This window comes from Ochotona princeps, chromosome 2, assembly GCF_030435755.1.
Source record: "Ochotona princeps isolate mOchPri1 chromosome 2, mOchPri1.hap1, whole genome shotgun sequence".
Taxonomy (NCBI): domain Eukaryota; kingdom Metazoa; phylum Chordata; class Mammalia; order Lagomorpha; family Ochotonidae; genus Ochotona; species Ochotona princeps.
In genome coordinates, this window is record NC_080833.1 from 49,763,693 (window position 1) to 49,781,534 (window position 17,842).

A 17,842-nucleotide genomic window follows, 5' to 3' on the forward strand; every position below is an offset into this window, starting at 1 on the left:
TCAATCCTGGAAAGATTTCATGCCACTGGTTTAGAATTTTACCATTTCAAAAGGGGGACTTTAAAGGCATAAATACTTCTCTAATGCACCAGTGTAACACACCTTCCTCTGTCTGCATTTGTAGCTCACATCATTCAAAACAATTCAACCTAATAGTGCAAGCTTCTAGCTCCTTTGTTGTGCCTTCTAAGAGGATATTGCTCATACTTCCACATAAAGGAACACATATTGTCACAAAATGTTCTTTTCTCCTCTTTACATTCAGTTAGGGCATTATCTTTCTCCTAATTGGATGAAAAGTGGATATAATACTGGAGCGTTTTATTTATGGCGGCAAAAAGAGACTTCAAATTATTTGTTATATAAAGTGATGTTGGATATGAAAGAGTTGCAACCCTTGGGCTTAGAGGCACAGGATTACAAAATGTTTGAGCTGGCAGGATTTGGGAGAATTATCTACTTCATTGACAGATAAGGGAATTGAGGCTGAAACAGATTACACATCATAAGGTCACCCAGCAATTATTAGTGATGCCAGCACTTGAGCCCATGCTGATTCTCATGTGTAACTCCTTCCCTTCCTTTTCTTTCTTCCTTCCTTCATTTCCCTCCTTCTTTCCTGCCTTCCTTCCATCCTTCCTTCCAGTAAACACAATTGAACTCTTTACTGTTCATTAGCTGTTAGAATTCTCCTGAAACAACAAAGATGACTAAAGCCCAGCCCATTCCCTTAAGGAGGTCACAGACTAATGAGGAAACAGGGCAGAACCCAGAAGTAGTGCAAAAATGGCTTAGAGTAGATCTATGTTCAGAACATTACAGGAGCTGCTCTGGGAGCTGCAGAGCCCTCCCGGTGAATGTGTTATTTGAATCTTGACGTGGGAGACAGACTTGGCTCTGTAGGAAAGGAGTGATGCTCAGTGTGAGTAGTGGCAGAGAGTGCAAGGACACAATAGCTAGAACAAAATCATCTGTAATCAGGCACTGACTGCCCGCAGCCCTCAGAGAGAGCCCTTCATGTCAAAGGGTTCTTTCCAGATGAAAAAGGTTGGCCATTGTCTTGCCAAATGCGGCTGAGACTGAGCAGAGTTGGACTTTCAAGAGAAAATGAAAGGGAGAAGTCATTGGGGCACTCTGTGGGTTGCCAGGGTCTGAGCATTCTTTGGGTTTCTGTGGCCACTGACCAGAGTAAAAACTAAAAAAATTGCTTGTTGATTGCTGAAGTGATTAAGTGGATCGCCTTATTGATCCTCACCTAGCTTGGAACAGACCTCCGTAACCAACATCAAGAGCTTTAATAAGAGCTCAGGAAAGATTTACTGGATGCAAGTGCTTTTCATTAGTGAGGACTAAGGGGAAATAAAACATGCTGACCCACCAGTGAAGGGCCATGGCTGCTCCTGGTGGCTTGCAGCCTGGTGACTGCCAACCAGACAGAAAAGTAAGAGGAAATCATGTAAGACACCATGCACTCATCAAAGCATTGGGAAAAAAGTTCCACTGATTACCAGATTGGTGGTTCCCCGCAAATGTGGCCGCCCAGGAAGCCAGAAGACAATCAAAAAGGCAACTGCTTTCCACAGCCAAGGCTAGGCACTGGCATGGTTTTCGTTAGGGGTTACTTCGGATCTTCCTCTCAGCTCTAAAGAGTGCTTAGTTTTCTCCTCATTATCAAGGGAGGGAACTAAAACTAATGGAGTGACTCTGCGATGGCAGGCCTAGGACTAGAACCCAGCTCTTTCTGATAATTGTGGAAGATTTTCTCTTCAAAAGCACATTTACAAGTATTTATTTCTCCTCTATAAGCTCTGAGCTGCCTCTACTCAACTGTACAATCTGATCAAGATTTCAGTTTTATTGAGCAATTGCTATGTGCCAGGTGCCAATCCAATATGCCATGTAGTCTTCACAGCCAGCTTAGGAATTGGTCCTACTATTATTATCCCCGTTGCATAGATGAATTAACTGAGGCTTGGAATGGTACCTTGCCCTAGGTTTGTTCAGCTAGCAGGAAATAATGTGAGACCTTTAACTCATGGTTATCAGATCCTAGATCCCAAGCCCTAAGCAATGACATCCTAGTTGCTTCTTTAAGAAAGAATAAGTAAAGCAACATAGCTACACTGTCTAAGCAGACACAAAACACAAGGCGTGTCTGCATGCACTCAGGCATTCCAGACACCTATGAAACTCCTGCTTCATTTCAAGCGTTTTTCCAAGCCTGGAGGATAGAACAACGATCAAGAAAGGCCGTCACAAGCATCACCACATTCTCTGGGGCCAGCAGACAGTAAATGAAGAACAAATAAGATAAAAAACAAACTTTCTGATCAAATTATAATTAAACAAAAAAAAAAAGAAAGGTAAGGCATTTGTCACAGCTGTTAAGATACCTACATTCCCTTTCAGAAGGCCTGACTTCTAGTCTGTTCTCTGGTTCTGATCCATCTCCCTGCTAATTAAAACCCATGACAGCCAGGAGGTGCCAGTGTCCCTGCCAGCCCTGTGGGACATCCAGATGGAGTTTCTGACTCCCAGCTTTGGTCTAGCCCAGTCCCGATCATGGAACTGTCAGATGGGAGTTTTGTGTGTGTGTGTGTGTGTGTGTGTGTGTGTAAACATGTCTTTGCCTCTCAGATAAATAAAAACAAATTTTAAAATGTTTACAGTAAAATATAATTATAACTTCTGTTTGCGTGGACAAAGAGGATGCGGGGGAAATGAGGGAGGCCACCGCAAGAGTTGAATTCTAACAGCAGAGCTGGCTCAGAACAGGCCAGAGCAGATGTAGAGAGAGCGCCACATGCTGAATAGACTTCGAAGGCAACACTGAAGAAGAGCTGCTGTTGTTTGCATGTCGCTGGACAGTGCCCCCTGCCAGCTGCTCTTCCAGTTTGACTGACATCAACCAAGTTAGACCATGAACACTAGACTGGCATCACAGAACACTATGATACCATGTGCTCTTTGCACCCTAGGAGAGTTTTATGAAGTTTCACCACAAGACCTACTAGAAAGCTGAACAGCTCCCCTGCCACAGCTCCAGTGGGAGCTGGGGAAGCAGACAGAAGAGAAAACCCACCTGCAGACCACTCCCTTCCTTCCTAAATGGCCCTTAGGAATGGTCTGCCAGTTTTTCACTGCCAAAGCTGCAGTGACTATAAAAGAAACAGAAATTAGGTGTACTGAAAAAAAATGGGGGTAAGGAATTTAGCATAGAAGTTAAAATATCCACATAGGAAGCCCACACCCCATTTCTGAACGTTGGTGTAGGGGCTTGATCTCCCTTCCAACAACAGCTTCCTGCTAATGTGTACCTTGAGAGACAGCAGATCAGGACTCAAGTAGCTGGATTTCTATAACCCATGTGGGAGACCTGGGGAGGGGTCCTGGCTCCTTGCTTCAGCATGGACTGGCCCTGGCTTTAGAGTGGATGAGAATATATGGGAGATCTGTCTCCACTTCTTTCCCTCTCTCTCGCTCCATCTCTCTGTCTTTCTGTCTGTGTCTTTTAAATAAATGTTAAAAATCAAGCTCCCAGTGAAGACCAGCTCATATGTTTCACAGCAGCTGAAGAATCTTTTTCTCAGGGCAGGTCAATGACAACAGAAGAAGGTGTCTGCCCCTTATGTTCAAACACTTATTCTAGAAATCAAGGGAATTTGTCAGAGGTTGACAGGGAAACTTTGTGTAATGTTCTCACAAGGGTGACAGCCATTGATGCGCCGTTGTCTGCAGATCTGTCTCTGGGAGACAGCAGATTGTGCACAGGTGAACCTTTGAGAGAAAAAACAGTGATGAGAACCGTGCACAAGACAAGCCTGATACATAACTGATCTGACAGAGTGCTGCCCACCTCATCACCATGTTTGAGATACAACCACTCTTCCCGGTGGGGATGTCTTCATCCTCCATAGCACAAGATGTCAGCCAAGAAGGACAGTGTTTGAGTAGGAAAGATAGCCTGTCAGTCTGTGCTAGTAAACCTCGAAGCCCAAACACCAGATCAGAGCCTTGGGTTTAGAAAAGAGACCAAACTGTAGTCTAAATCCAAAGGCACCATATTCATGCAAGCACACGGGGAGTTGGTGAATGGCTTTTGTTGGCCTTCCCTCCTGATATCTGATGGGTTCTGGGGATTCGTAGGACAGTGCTGTCCTTCTGGGGGAATTCCTGAGATGTAGCATTGTGTCAGCAACTTGAATTTGCTTGCTTCTGATGTACGATATAGGAGACTCCTTGTTTGATCACAAAAACTGTTTTAGTATTTCATATTTTAACACTTTATTTACATATTGGAAAGGTAGCATAACAAGGAAGAGAGAAATAGAAAGATATTTTCCATCCACTGGCTCATTCCCTAAATTACCACAACAGTGCTCACTTCAGCAGAATATATACTAAAATTGGAACAATACAGAGAAGATCAACATGACCCCTGCGTAAGAATGACACCCAAATGACCACAACAGTCAGGGCTGGTCCAGGCTAAGCCCAGGAGCCAAAACCTCCCAGTATGTCTCCCACATGGATGGGAACACCCAAGTAATTGAATCAGCATTCATTGCCTTCTGAGCACCTTAGCGAGGAGCAGCTAGGGTTCCAATCCGTACTCTGATGCAGAATTTCAAGCATTGTGAATCCCATCTTAACTTACTGCACTACAACACTGGTCCTTAATACCCATCATTTGCCCATCCATCTTCTAGAAACAATGCTAAATCCTTGGGAACTTTAAATTTAGTTTATTTTGGCACTTTTTCTTACATATTTAGGACTGTGTGTGACAAAGGACTAAATTCAGTTGAACTCAAGAATCCTGTATTGAGCACTTTATCTGAGCAATTATAACTTTTACTCAGACAAATTACTTTTACTCAAATTACAATTCTAAGAATTATTTTTAAGTAAGCAAATGAGAATAAGTCAACACATGTGTACTGCATGTTTTAGGAGACTCACTGTTGATGTAGATCTGAACAATTGGCTCAAGCTGAAGTGTGGAGAGAATGATAATACTTGTGTCTAAATAAGTAAAACCAATGGTAGAAAAGTTATAAATAATATTTTTACAAAGACAAATGCAGTTAAGAGCTTCAGTAGGAAGGGCAAGTGGGTGAGAGATGGGCAAAATATTTTGTGCCTCAAATCCCAAAGTCATTCATTCATTCACTTATTCACTCGGTAAACATAACTTGATTAGGGTCTGGCATGCAAATCAAACTAAAAAGGAGACGATGACAGTTCCCTGGGATGGATACCTTTCTGGGGAAACAGAGAAAAGAGGCCTCCAAGTCTGCTTGTGGTGAAGGACATTTAGCAAAGGGAGGTTTTGTCAAGCAAATGACCCTTTGCTGAGTTTGAAAGAAATAGTGAATGTTGCAGAAGGAGGAGGGAGGACACAGCACCAGAAGCAGAATAAACACAACGCTCCTGAAAGGAAAAAGGGAGTTCATGGCATGTGTGGGAGACAGGTGAAGGATTAAGGGAGGAGAGCGAAGGCGCCTCTAACACGGCACGGGGAAATGGGAAGCCAGGGCAACAGCTAATGAATGGAGCTAACACAGTCTGTGGCATTGGAGATGGAGGAGTTTGGGGGACTGAAAAGGCATGAAACACCACAGAAGCCTACTTGGGAGAACAGCAAGAGGATACTAGTAATGAATGAACAAAAGTCTAAAGCATAACCGACAAATTGATGGTGGCATAAATGCTCATGCAAAATAAACACTTGATATTCTGGACATGAGATGAAAATAATATGCTTTGGGTGAGATATGGCATTTATGCATGCAGCAGTGAAATTTAAATGAACCATCACAGGGTTTAGCTTCATAGGTGGGAAATGGGTCAAGAAGTTGGAGCTGAAATGGTTAACAGTTTTCAGCTAACATGTCATCTCCAATTGATAGCGTGCTTCATTGGTCAGGATTTCAGAGCTACCTCTGGTTGCATCAGGAAATGGGGTGTCATCAGTTGTTAATACTCGCCAAGGTTGGAAGACAACAAAACCCTACCAGGCAGCAGCCGGTTCTAGTCTGGGAGGCCAGAGGTGGTCAGGAGAGCAAGGAAATAGGAGAGGTGAAAGGTCAGTGTGTAAGATGTTGGAAGGTCAGGTTTCCAGGTCAGAATTCACACTGGAGATGTCAAGACCTACAATTCAGCTGTGGGAATATTGGCTGGGGTAGCAAGGCACCCGCCTGCTTGAAACACACATGTGGTGCCGCATGTCCCTCTTTGGTAACGAAAAGTGTTTTCAGGAAAACAAAACAAAACACCTCTATGTGTCTTTTTTCCACATTGCAACTAGATTTTTTTATTCTTGTTTTCTGTTTTACAGTTTTGCAGGCATAGGGCTTTCACCTCTCTCCCTCCCCTTCCTCCCTCTCCCTTTGCCCCTTTCAAGTCCTTCAGCTGTATTCTCGACTGCAGTGTTCTGCTCTTTATGTGTGTCGTGACATTGTAGGGATCTTGTGATGTAAGGGAAGGGTGAATGAATTAAAAAGCTCTCTGCTGTTACAATGTAAGTGGGAGAAAGAGTAGATAATCCTCCTTCCTATAGCATCAGCAGCTTCCATTCTCAGTAAGTCAGGAAGGGCCTCCACACTCAAGAGCACCTGAGCTGTGCCAAGGAAGCCAGTCATTGCCCATTTCCTCCAGCACAACAGGCAGCATGTGAGCCAGCTCACTGCCCGAGACCCAAGCCCAAGCCTTGGAGTTTCTGCTTTAACTGCTGCGTGAATGCTCGGCTTGAGATCCACATGATAAATGCATGATACAGTATTGTTGAATTCAGGTACAGTGTACCATGCATGTCTCCTGAACCCACTAGGCTTTCTTTACTAAAACCTGCACCCATTGATGAGTAACTGCACATTTACTGTTCTTCCTGGCTCATGGCAACTCACTTTCCACTTGGGCTTTGTCAGTGTGACCACTTTGAATAGCTCATATGAGGGGAATCATGCATTATCTGTCTTTCTGTGACTGGCTCATTTCACTTAGTGTAATTTCTGCAAGGTTCATCCGGGTTGTCCCATATTGCAGAATTTCCTTCCTTTTTAAACACTCAGTAACATCCTGCTGTATGCACAGTGGCATTTTCTTGATCCCTCAACCACTAATAGACACTTAGTTTATTTCCACGTCTTCCCTGTCATGAATGGTACTGCTGTAATGAATATAAAATGACTAATATCTCTTGAGTTCTTGGTGTCAATCCTTGTGATAAATATCAAGAAGTAGGAATTGCTGGATCAGATGGGACTTCTATTTTTAATATTTTGAGGAACCTCCAGGCTGTTTTTCATGGCAGCTGCACCATTTGGCACTACCAGCAACAATGTATACAGTTCCGCTTTTTTTCCACCTCCTCTCTCGAATCTCTTTCTGGACTCTGGAGTGGCAGCATCTCTGGAGCTGGGCAGGGGAGGGCCATCAGCTCCCAGGTGCCCTGGTGGAGAGCTGGGCTCACTGCTCTCACTCACACCGTGTGTGTCAGCCTGCCTTGCAATACTCACAGAAGTCTTCAGGACCAGAGGGAACCGTGGTATCCTGGCCCTGTAGAGCATGTCTAAAAAGGTTTGTGCAAAAAAGAGTTAATGGCCACTTCTCTGCAGGAAGCCCTAAAGAAATGAGTGTTCTGAAGTGTAGAACATTCGCTTTTACGGTAGGTGGTGTTATTGTTACATGTTCATACAGACAGTGCTAATTAACAATCCTAAAGGCCACAACGTTAAAATTATTTCTCAGCTTAAAACCCTGCAACGTCTAATACATCCCAGCATTTCAGTTATATCTAAGACACTGTCCAGAGCCAGGCACTGCTCCGTGGCTGACACAGTACAAGTGGCCCTTGAGTGCACATGAAGCCCAAAAGGGACAGAGCAGTACCAGACAAACGGCCTTCGTCAACAGACAAACCAGAATCTTCAGGGAAAATGAAAAATAGGCCATCTCTGTGGGAGACAAGCCATGGCATGTGACTCTACCGATTTTTTCGTATGTGAAGAAGCTGACATGATTTGTTTTTTTTTTTAAATGCTGATAAATGGCCCTCTGTTCTATTTAAAGAACATTGAGTTTCCCTGTTTTCCCTCTGACTCCTACCTCCCATCTTCTGTCACCTCTAACTGCTGCAAAATACACCTCACATTTGAACTTGGGGTGATTCCAGGGCCCCAGGCTGGACTTCCCCTGGCTGTGTCTCACAGTCAGCAGAGAGTACTTTGACAAGCAGACAGAGCTTCTTTGTCTCTCACCCGGCGAAACAGCGCAAAGTGCAGCCAGAAAAGCCTTCGCTCCAGAGCGCGCGCGCGCGCGCACACACACACACACACACACACACACACACGAAGCCCTTGGCCTTCTCTGCCACCTGCCGCCCCCGCCCCCACCCTGCCCCTGCCTGAGCCTCTACAGCAGACAGTTCTCAGCTCAGGCACAGAGCCCAGTTCAGCGGGCCAAGTGGCCTGAATCCTCGGGCCAAGGTTTGGCAGACAACACCATGACAGAGCCTCCCGCTTGGAAGGTGCTGGTGCCGAGACCACATTTGGGAGCAGCACATATGTGATTCCACTGGTTTTCACACAAAGAAACAGACTGTGCCAGTGGCCAGTCAGCCAGCTGGGCACTCATCTGCAACCACAGAAGCAGGAGTGGGGAAGCAACTTGCCTGATTCCCTTTGCATGTTCTCCCCAAGGGCCTACTGTCTGTATTAGCCATTTCCTCATCGCTGCATCCCTAACACTGTCCCACAATACCCCACAGTGAAGAGACGCCTTGTAATCCTTTAGGGATGCAAGACCTGTGCATCTTCTTGGCCCCATATCACCAAGCCCACTGCCTTGCACTGAACACACTCTCAATCAAAGGCTTTGAATAGAGAGATGGCTGGACAGATGCATGATAAATGCATGCATGATAATTGCATAAATGGACAAATGGATGGATGGATAGAGAAAACACGATGCTTCTCCCTTTCTAAAAGAACTGAATCCTCCTCGTGGGAATTAGGAGTCAACAAATAAGTTATTTTTCCCTAGACTGTCTAAGATACAGTGACTACATATGGCCTCTATAAAAAAATATCTTAGAAGACAAGTAATTAGCTCCCAGGACAGTTAGTAATGAACTGTTTCATATTTATTCTCCATTCGTCTCTGATTCTAGAAAGAGACAGACAAACAGAGGAGGAAGACAGGGAGGGAAGGTAGGAGGGAGGAAAGAAGGAAGAAACTGAGTCCTCTCCCTGACACCTTCAAACTGGACTCTAGATTCCCTGAGAGTTGATACAGGCTGACACTGTAGGACCAGCAATGCCTTGTAATGCCACCAAGTCCCACTCCATCACCAAAAACAAACATCACTTACTGGCCACGGTATTCTTGTCAAATGATCCAAGACTTGTTCTCTCAGTTGTCCTCAGTAGTTCTCTAGAAAGGCACATAATCATCAATGCAGTCAATTTTCTGTCCTTGTGTTTGAATATGGGATTGGGGAATCTGATAGATACTGCTTACATCCTGGTGCACAGTTTTGTTTTGTTTTGTTTTGTTTTGTTTTGTTTTGCAGTGAGATCATGGGCAAACTACTAAGATACCACTACCCTATGCTGTTTCTGTATTTGCTTAAAGGGTAACAGAACTGATTCTATATGGTTCCTCTGGTGTCACTGTGAAAATACAGTGAACTCCTGAGATAATAAGTGCTCAGTGCACATCAGCTGTTGCGTGCAGACTGTGAATGGATCACAAGTCTCTCTGCAGAAGGTCTTTCGCATTACTGTCAAGTCTGCAGCTCAGCTGCATCCCTTCCAAAGAGGTGGCAGTCTATAGGCAAACATGACCTTCAAATTACAGTTACAACCACGAAAGGAAGTTCTAGTATGACTTGAGGAAGTTTAGTCTGTAATTTAGCTAGCCCAGAATGATTCCGACATTGCTCGGAGACTGACAGAATTGAAGTGAGAAGACTTGGATTCTGCTCAAAGCTCTGGCCCTAACTAGCCAGATAAACAGGAAGAGGTCACCTCTCCACTACTGTCTTAGATTTCTTCCACAATAACACAGTACTCATGAATGCACATATCCTGTCAATCCCAGTTCTACTCTTTGCAATCCCCTTTATATCTTCTCATTATCTCACCAAGGCCTGTCCTAACCATTGCCACCGAAAATAAATCCCCCATCTCTAAGAACCTATAATGCATGTCTGTGCTATGCAAATGGGAGTCTCTATCATAATCCTTTGGAATGGTGATAATAACTGCAGGACGCAGGGTTGTTCTAGGCTACACACACTGCACACACAAGCACATGTATGCCCATACACTGTTAATTATCATAACAACTTTCTAATCAAAATCCCGCACTGTAGATAATGCGTGCGTGCACACACACACACACACACACACACACACTCCCCAAAGCATATTAACTTTTCCAAGGTCAAATACTCTAAGTTCTGAGACGAGAACTTGAACTCACATAGTTGTGATCTGCTAGGCACTAGTAAGACCTTTGCTTGTCATTGAGAGTCTCACCTCTCAGTAATTTCCCTGAGAATGAGGATAGTATGACACATTGGCTGATAAAAAGTTTTTATTTTAGACTGTACTTCAAGATTTATTTGTTTTCATTTGAAAGGCAGATTTTTACAGAACAAGAAGGAGAGAGAGAGAAAGACAGAAAGGTCCTCCATCTGCTGGTTCACCACCCAAATGGCCAGAGTTGACCTGAAGCAGGGAGCCAGGCACTTCTTCTGGGTCTCCATGGGGTTGTGAAGTCCCAAGAACTTGCGCCATCCTCCACTGCTTTCCCAAGCCATAAGCAGTGATCTGCAAATAAAGTGGAGCATCCAAGACCTGCACTGGGGCTGACATAGGATTCTGGTGCTGAAGGGTAAAAGATTTGCCTGCTGAGCCCCTGCAGCAGGCTCTCTGTATCTGAATCAGATCTATTTAACTGTTTATGTCTCCATTTTGCCATACATAATGTGAGAGTAATAAATGTCCTCCTTCTGTGGGTTGTTATGAGAGTTCGCTGTATTTCTTGAAGCAGAGGGTTGAAAGCAGAGCAGAGTCTGGCATCCAGCAAGTGCTGTGCAGGCACATCTTGTTCCTGTGTACAGCAGTCCAGTTTGACACTTGTCTGCAGTCCCTTTGTCTTACATATAGCAAGTGCTTTTGTGTCAGCTCCAAGGATTTAAGTGACTTAAGCAAGGCCATGGAACCTGGATCCAAATAAATAAGTTCCAGTCCTGACTCAACCACAAATTAACTTTGTGAACTTGAACATATCAATGAGCTCCTACGTCTAGGTTTTCTCAATTTATAAAGTGAGACTCACACATGCTGCCGTGTGAAGCCACTAAATTATGCTGCCAATTCAACAGTTATGCTATATATGTATAGGCTGTCTAATGAATCAATGAAAGGGATTATAATTCGTTTAGGGGCAGGCATCATGGCACAGTAAGTTAAGCCACAGTGTGTGATGCCTATATCTGTATCAGAGTGCCAGTTCAAGCCCAGACTACACCACTTCCAATCCAATTTCCTGTGACACATCCTGGGAGGCAGCAGATGATGGCTGCAATGCTTGAGCCCTGTCGACACATGGATGGCTCAGATGGAGTTCTGGAATTTGACAAGGTCTAACCTGGGCTATTTGCAAGCATTTCAGTAGTGAACCAGGGGATGGAAGAATAGACAATAATATTTTCTCTCTCTCTCTTTCTCTCCTTCTCTTTGTGTGTGTGTGTGAGAGAGAGAGAGAGATTCTATCAAATGGATTAACATAAATATTTTGTAATAATACGCTAGTCTCAATGAAGACAACTTACTGGACTTTTGAGGCCTTTATCTGGAACAACTCCTTATCTTACTGCACAGGCAGAGAGCACAGTTCCCTCCATGGGAGCCCTGTTTGTAGAACCCAGAGCATGCCACCTTGAAAGCATATAGCAGAGGCACCCTCCTGAATGTATCCACTGGAGAAACCCCTGTTCTGGGTCCAACGCAGGACAACTTATAAGTGATCAGCTACATGTGACTGTGTTCCAAAGGATTCAAAATACTTTTCCTGGAATGAGAAAAAAAAAATGTCAGTCCAGTGTTAGAAATCAGATAGAAAATGATGTTACAGACCAGATGATATTATGAAAGAGAAGTTTATTTTAGTTGGTTATTTCCCCTTAGAGTTAGAGGCACAACCAATTTTATTTTGGTGTTTTAATTTGAGAGGTGGAAAGACAGACAGTAGGACAGACATGCAGAGAGCTCCTGGTCATGGTTCATTCTCCAAATGGCACTATTGCCAGAAGACTGAAGCCAGAAGCCAGCGACTCAATGAAGATTTCCCATGTGGGTGGTAGGAGCCCTATTTAATTCCTCTCTCCCTCATCTGGGAGATTTATGGGCACTGAGACCCAGCACATCCTCTAACCCACCAAGAAGTACTTAGTGAATTTAGTAACCACGGTTATCACTCTCCTCTTTAGAGACCTCCACGCTACTTTGTTTCAGCCTTAATGCCTGGACCCAAGAGTCCCCAAGCTCTCTCTGCCTCTTACCTGCTCCGATGTAGACAACTCTCCATGGTCTGAACTTTTCCTAACTTGAGCCAACACTCCTTCATTCTTTCCTCCACACAAGATAGACAAGTGCCTGCTGAGACACATGCCTTCTAATGTGTTTCCCTATCCAGGTAATATTAGCTTAAAGACATAAACTCCTGACAGCTCTTAAGGCCCTGATTCTGATCACACATTGGCTCTGAATGCTCGCTGCCTAATCCATAAAGTCAGATGATAACATGTATCTCACAGGTTTATCATGATAACTAAGGGAGATTACCTGTCCGCCTGCTTCTGTTGCCTAAAACAATCACTCAAGATTTAGTGATTTATAATAACAACCATTTCCTTACCTCATGATTCTACGGATTTGCAACTTGGGCTGATCTCAGCCTGGTAGTTCTGAGATTAGCTAAGTTTTGGAGGACTGAGGTCAGAGCTCACGCAGTATAATTCTCCTCACATTCAACTGGTTAAAACAGTTCACAAGCCCAGCCTGCATTCATGAAAAAGCTAAATAGATTCTGTCTCTTGATGGGAGCTGCTTAAAATTATTGAGGCTATTTTTGCTTTTTGTTATAGGTAATGAGTCTGAAACATTTGATCCTCAAATATTTGAACAAATTTCTGTCATATTTCTGGTTCCAAAATTTGGGAGGAACTTTTACAAGAAACTCAAAAGTTGATCTTCTAGCATGTGCCCAGCACTGTGATAGGATTAAAAAAGAAGAAGAAGAAGAAGAAGAAGAAAGGATTTCAAATATGTTTGTGACAAATCTTTTGCGTTCAAGGTGTTCAAGGCATAATTGAAAGGAAACATTCACACACTAAGATGAACTAAAGGACAACAATGAAATATCAATTAAAGGCAACAAATGGCTGTCATGGGGGGCAGGTAGGATTAAAGAATAAGATATTGCACAATGACTCCTAAGTCACAGCAGAGATAGGTTAGGAGAAAATAGTCTGAGGTGGCCAGGAAAGGATTATCACAGCAGACAGGGAGGATTCAAGGTGGATCTTGAAAGATGGGTTAAGTTGGTCCAAAACACAAACTAAAATGGACATCTATTTTCTATCCAGTCTCCCTTTTTTAAAAAAATTTACTGGCCCAAATTACCTATAGCTGTAGTTTGCATGATTAAACTGTTTTCAGTCTTGTGGGAAGATAGGGGAGATCCTAATCTTTGGAGCAATTTATCAAAGAGAAGACCTTTTTTGATGACCGAAGAATAGTTCTGTGGAAAGGTGACAGATCTTTAGTCCCAAAAGCTGAAAGTGAGTTTACTTTTCTTCTCAGATTCCACTTCTTTGTCTTTTATTTCAAACAAGGTTCATCCTATAAAGGAACACGGAACATCACAGAGGATTTCAATGTAATACTTCTGGCATACAATAGATAATAAATAATGTTTAATTCCTTGTCCCATGTGCTTCTCTAGTTCCTAACTAATCAAAGCAATTTATTAAGTGTCACATTTGTGCCTGGGGTTTAGTTCATCCTCCACTTTTCAATCTAACAACCCAAAAATGCACCTGGGCAGCAGCAAGTGATGGCTCATGTACTTGTACCCATGCAGTCAAGTGCTACTTCCCCTGTCAGAGACCCAGGCAGTCTATGGTTCCTAGCTTCAGCCTGGACTAGCTCTAGTTGTGGTAATCATTGGGAGCATGAGCCAACAGGTAAAAGATACCCCCCCCTCTCTCTCTCTCCCTTGCAACTTTTAATGAAAATGAATGAATAATCATTTTTGAAGCAAAATAAATCTGGTGTCACAGCACCAGATTGACACTCCAGTAGCCAAACAGCAAAGCTCATTCCAGAGGATCCCAGTACAGCGAATGACAAAAGAAAGGTGATATTTATTCCAAATATCTCCACTCCTGAAACTCATCACATCCGCCATACCTCTGTGTACTAACCCTTGGGAGCTTTCACTGCATACAATAAACCTCTTCCTTCTTTTCATCCACCAATCTAGCTAACTGCAATTGCCTTATTACTGCCCATCTCAGACATCTGCTTCTCCAGGAAGACTTCCCTGGGCCTACTTCCCACCTCCCCAACACCGATTTAAGGATCCAACCTGATTACTCCTTCAGAAGTATGTGAAACAGCACACTATTTCTGAAAATGGCTGTGTAATAGATGTAGAAATTTATGGGTTAAGTGATAGATTAGTGTATGGGCAACTGGAAAGATGAACAAGACAGTTCACCAAGATATGACAATTGTGAAATCAATTTGCCAAAAGTTAATTTGAAGCTCTGAGACAAATATAAAGTGTCTCTCGTGAGGCATATATTTCTCAAACCAGATATGGAGGCTACACTTTCCATAAGTATGTGGAAAATGATGGTGAGGGCTTGATATTATAAAGTAACAGACCCAATATGGAAATTTTGTGCTCTGCACAAATACACACAGAGAGAGAGAGAGAGAGAGAGAGAGAGAGAAATACTCACCAGAAACAGCAGGTGAGCAATGTAATTAGAAAGAGATGCATAAATCCAAAGAACAAAAGCCATTTCTACTGGAAAATTTCAGGGGAAATTTTGAGGTCTAGTCCTTGGAGATGAGATTCCTTACCAACTGTCAGACTCAATAAGCGTGAGACTCCCAAACTTGACATATTTGGAAGGAAACTTTTTCTGTCCACAGAGACTGAAGTTAGTGGCTCTTAGATCCCTAACATAAATCATTTTCACTGTGCCAAAGTCTTCAACTAGCAAAGGGACCAGGATATCCCAGCAGTTGGCTTCCAAATATTTACTGTCTTTCATCATCCACAGAAACCTCGCCTCTCTATATCCCCTCCTCAGTAGACAAGGCTTACTACATGTGTTGAGATCACGCACACACACACACACACACACACACACACACACATACTGTTTATTTAGCATGAAATACTAATTTTTCTTTTAAAAAAATCATATAATTAAAATAAAATAAAGCAATTCAACCACTAGGGCCAGGAAGAGCATAGTGGTCCAGTTTAACAAAAATAAATGTTATCATTCGTGTGTGATATTTTAAAGAGTTTAATGATGACAGAATAGGAAATACTGACATCAACTTCCACATTTCCTCCTTTTGTTTTTTTCCTTCCTCATCCATGCGACAAACATTCACTGACTATTATACAGCAATGTAGGCCTCTTGATGTAAACTGAACAGGCTACGGTTGTGGCCCACCAGCTAGGTGAAATGCTGCATGTCACACACAATTCCTATGCAGCAGAAGTGAGATGAGCAGTATGTCCAAACTGCAGTAGGGACACAGAAAAGAAAAACATCGCAATCAATCTGCTGCATCACACAAAGTTTCTCAGAGTTTCTTCAGTATCTGAAGGATAAAGTTGATTTTGAGGATAGGAAGTTCTCCAGCCAAAAAGAAAAAGAGCTATAGTCTCCAATCAGGTGGAATTGCATACGCAACACAATGAGTCAGCATTTGAAGAACCATAAGTCATTTATTATGACTTAAGGAATGCAGAAGATTAAGCTAAAGAGATACACAGGAGTCAGATCATGTAATATTTTGTGTGCAAAGCTAAACGTGTACTTTGTCTTAACAACTATAGGAGCAATTGAAAGGCTGTAAGTAAGCAATGCCACAATCCAGTCTACATTTAGAAAAATTATTCTGTCATACCATAGAGAATGAATAGTAAGGAAATGAAACTGGAAGTAGAAAGACTACTTTGAAAAATGTTGTCACTTAACAAAAATGATGAGGCTCTGAAGGATCAAGGCAACAGCCAAGGGAATCATAACAGGGTTTTTGAATTTTGCGTTCAGTCATGTGTTTTAGGTGAAGTTCCCAGCAAATACCATATCATGGCTGTCAACATTATCTGGGGCTTTCTTTGCATTTTTAATAATTTGCTTTCTATATGCATCTCATTTGGATAAAGCATGTCTTCAGATGGTGTTGTGGTCAGAAGCACAATGTCCTTTTCCTATCCCAATTTCCTTACCAGCTATGTTCCTTTAGATTTGTTCTCTCTGAGATTCAGTTTCCTTATGGCTAATGCAGATCCCAAGTCTTACCTCCTAACTGAACATCATGATGGAATGAACTCATGTACTATATTATTACTTAGCCAACCAAGTAGCAAAGAATGAAGTAAACCATCACACACTGCATCATGTAGGATCTTTTGGATGCAAATGGCAGACAACAACCTACACTGGTACAACTTTTCCTACTGGGAAAGGGGATGTCTTGGAAAGTCTGAGCGTAATCGGCTTCAGACACAATCTGGCTGGGGCTAAGATGATGTCACCAGAATCCAAAACTGTCCTCTAGTTCTGTCATAGCTCAATTCCCAGATTCTCATTGCCTTCCCCTTCCCCTGGACACCTCTCATCCAAGCTGTCAGTCTAAGGCACATTCCGCATCACCCAGCAGTTGTTTTCAATGGTAGCTGACAATGGCTTGGGCACTGAACTTCTCTCTGGATGTGGAGTTCTTAGCACATTGAGTGTTGTCTTTTCCAGTAGGTTCTTCTGTAAGTGTGCAACCTACTCTTTCACTTTGACCCAAACTGGAATTACTGAGAAATTCATATATTGATGTATGCTCATGTCAGATATTCTACTTCTGACACACCTAAAAGTATAGAATTCGGAAGGTGGCAAGGACAGTTCTCTCAAAGAGGAAAGTTGGACAGCACTATCAGAAGCCAAGGTAAGATATGCTAGATGCAAACGCCATAGGTACCTTTGCACACACTCCTCTCTCGGAGCACCACTCAAAGCCTCCTGTTGCTAAGCAGCTGTCTAAAGATTAACTGGCCTTTCTGCTGTTGCTGCCCCTCTAAGAAGAGCAATAAAGAGATGTGGCCCTTCCTTCCACTCATGTCATAAACATAAAGTGGTTATTTATTCTCAAGCTTGGAAGTCTTCTTCTGAGTGGTCTCCTAACAACTACCAGCCACTCAAGAACACCAGGAATCTACAGGACTCATTTAAGAAGCGCTTTTAGAAATAACATGAAGCCGAGGGCAAAGGAAAGCTTCTAGCAACAAAGAGAGGACGGCCTAATGGGCAGGAATCAGATAAAAAAAAATCTGACAGTAATCAATAGTAATTGTATTTATAAGCGGCATCCTCTTCCTCCTCAGAAAGTACATTTTAGCCCTTTGGGATTTGGCCATCTCTATAAGCTTTAAACCGGTTCACCAATCTTTTTTATCCAATCATGTTGTGAGTAGACCCTAGGAGTCAGTTAGCATTGTGTACTCCACTGAAAGTGT

The 17,842-nt window shown here is 42.9% G+C and overlaps 1 non-coding gene across 1 annotated transcript; it reads left to right on the top strand.

Moving 5' to 3' along the window:
* Positions 1 to 4,376: 4,376 nt before the first annotated feature.
* Positions 4,377 to 4,483, top strand: LOC118758699 (U6 spliceosomal RNA). Its single transcript, XR_004995794.1, has one exon. It is a non-coding gene; the product is annotated as a U6 spliceosomal RNA (small nuclear RNA).
* Positions 4,484 to 17,842: the final 13,359 nt, after the last annotated feature.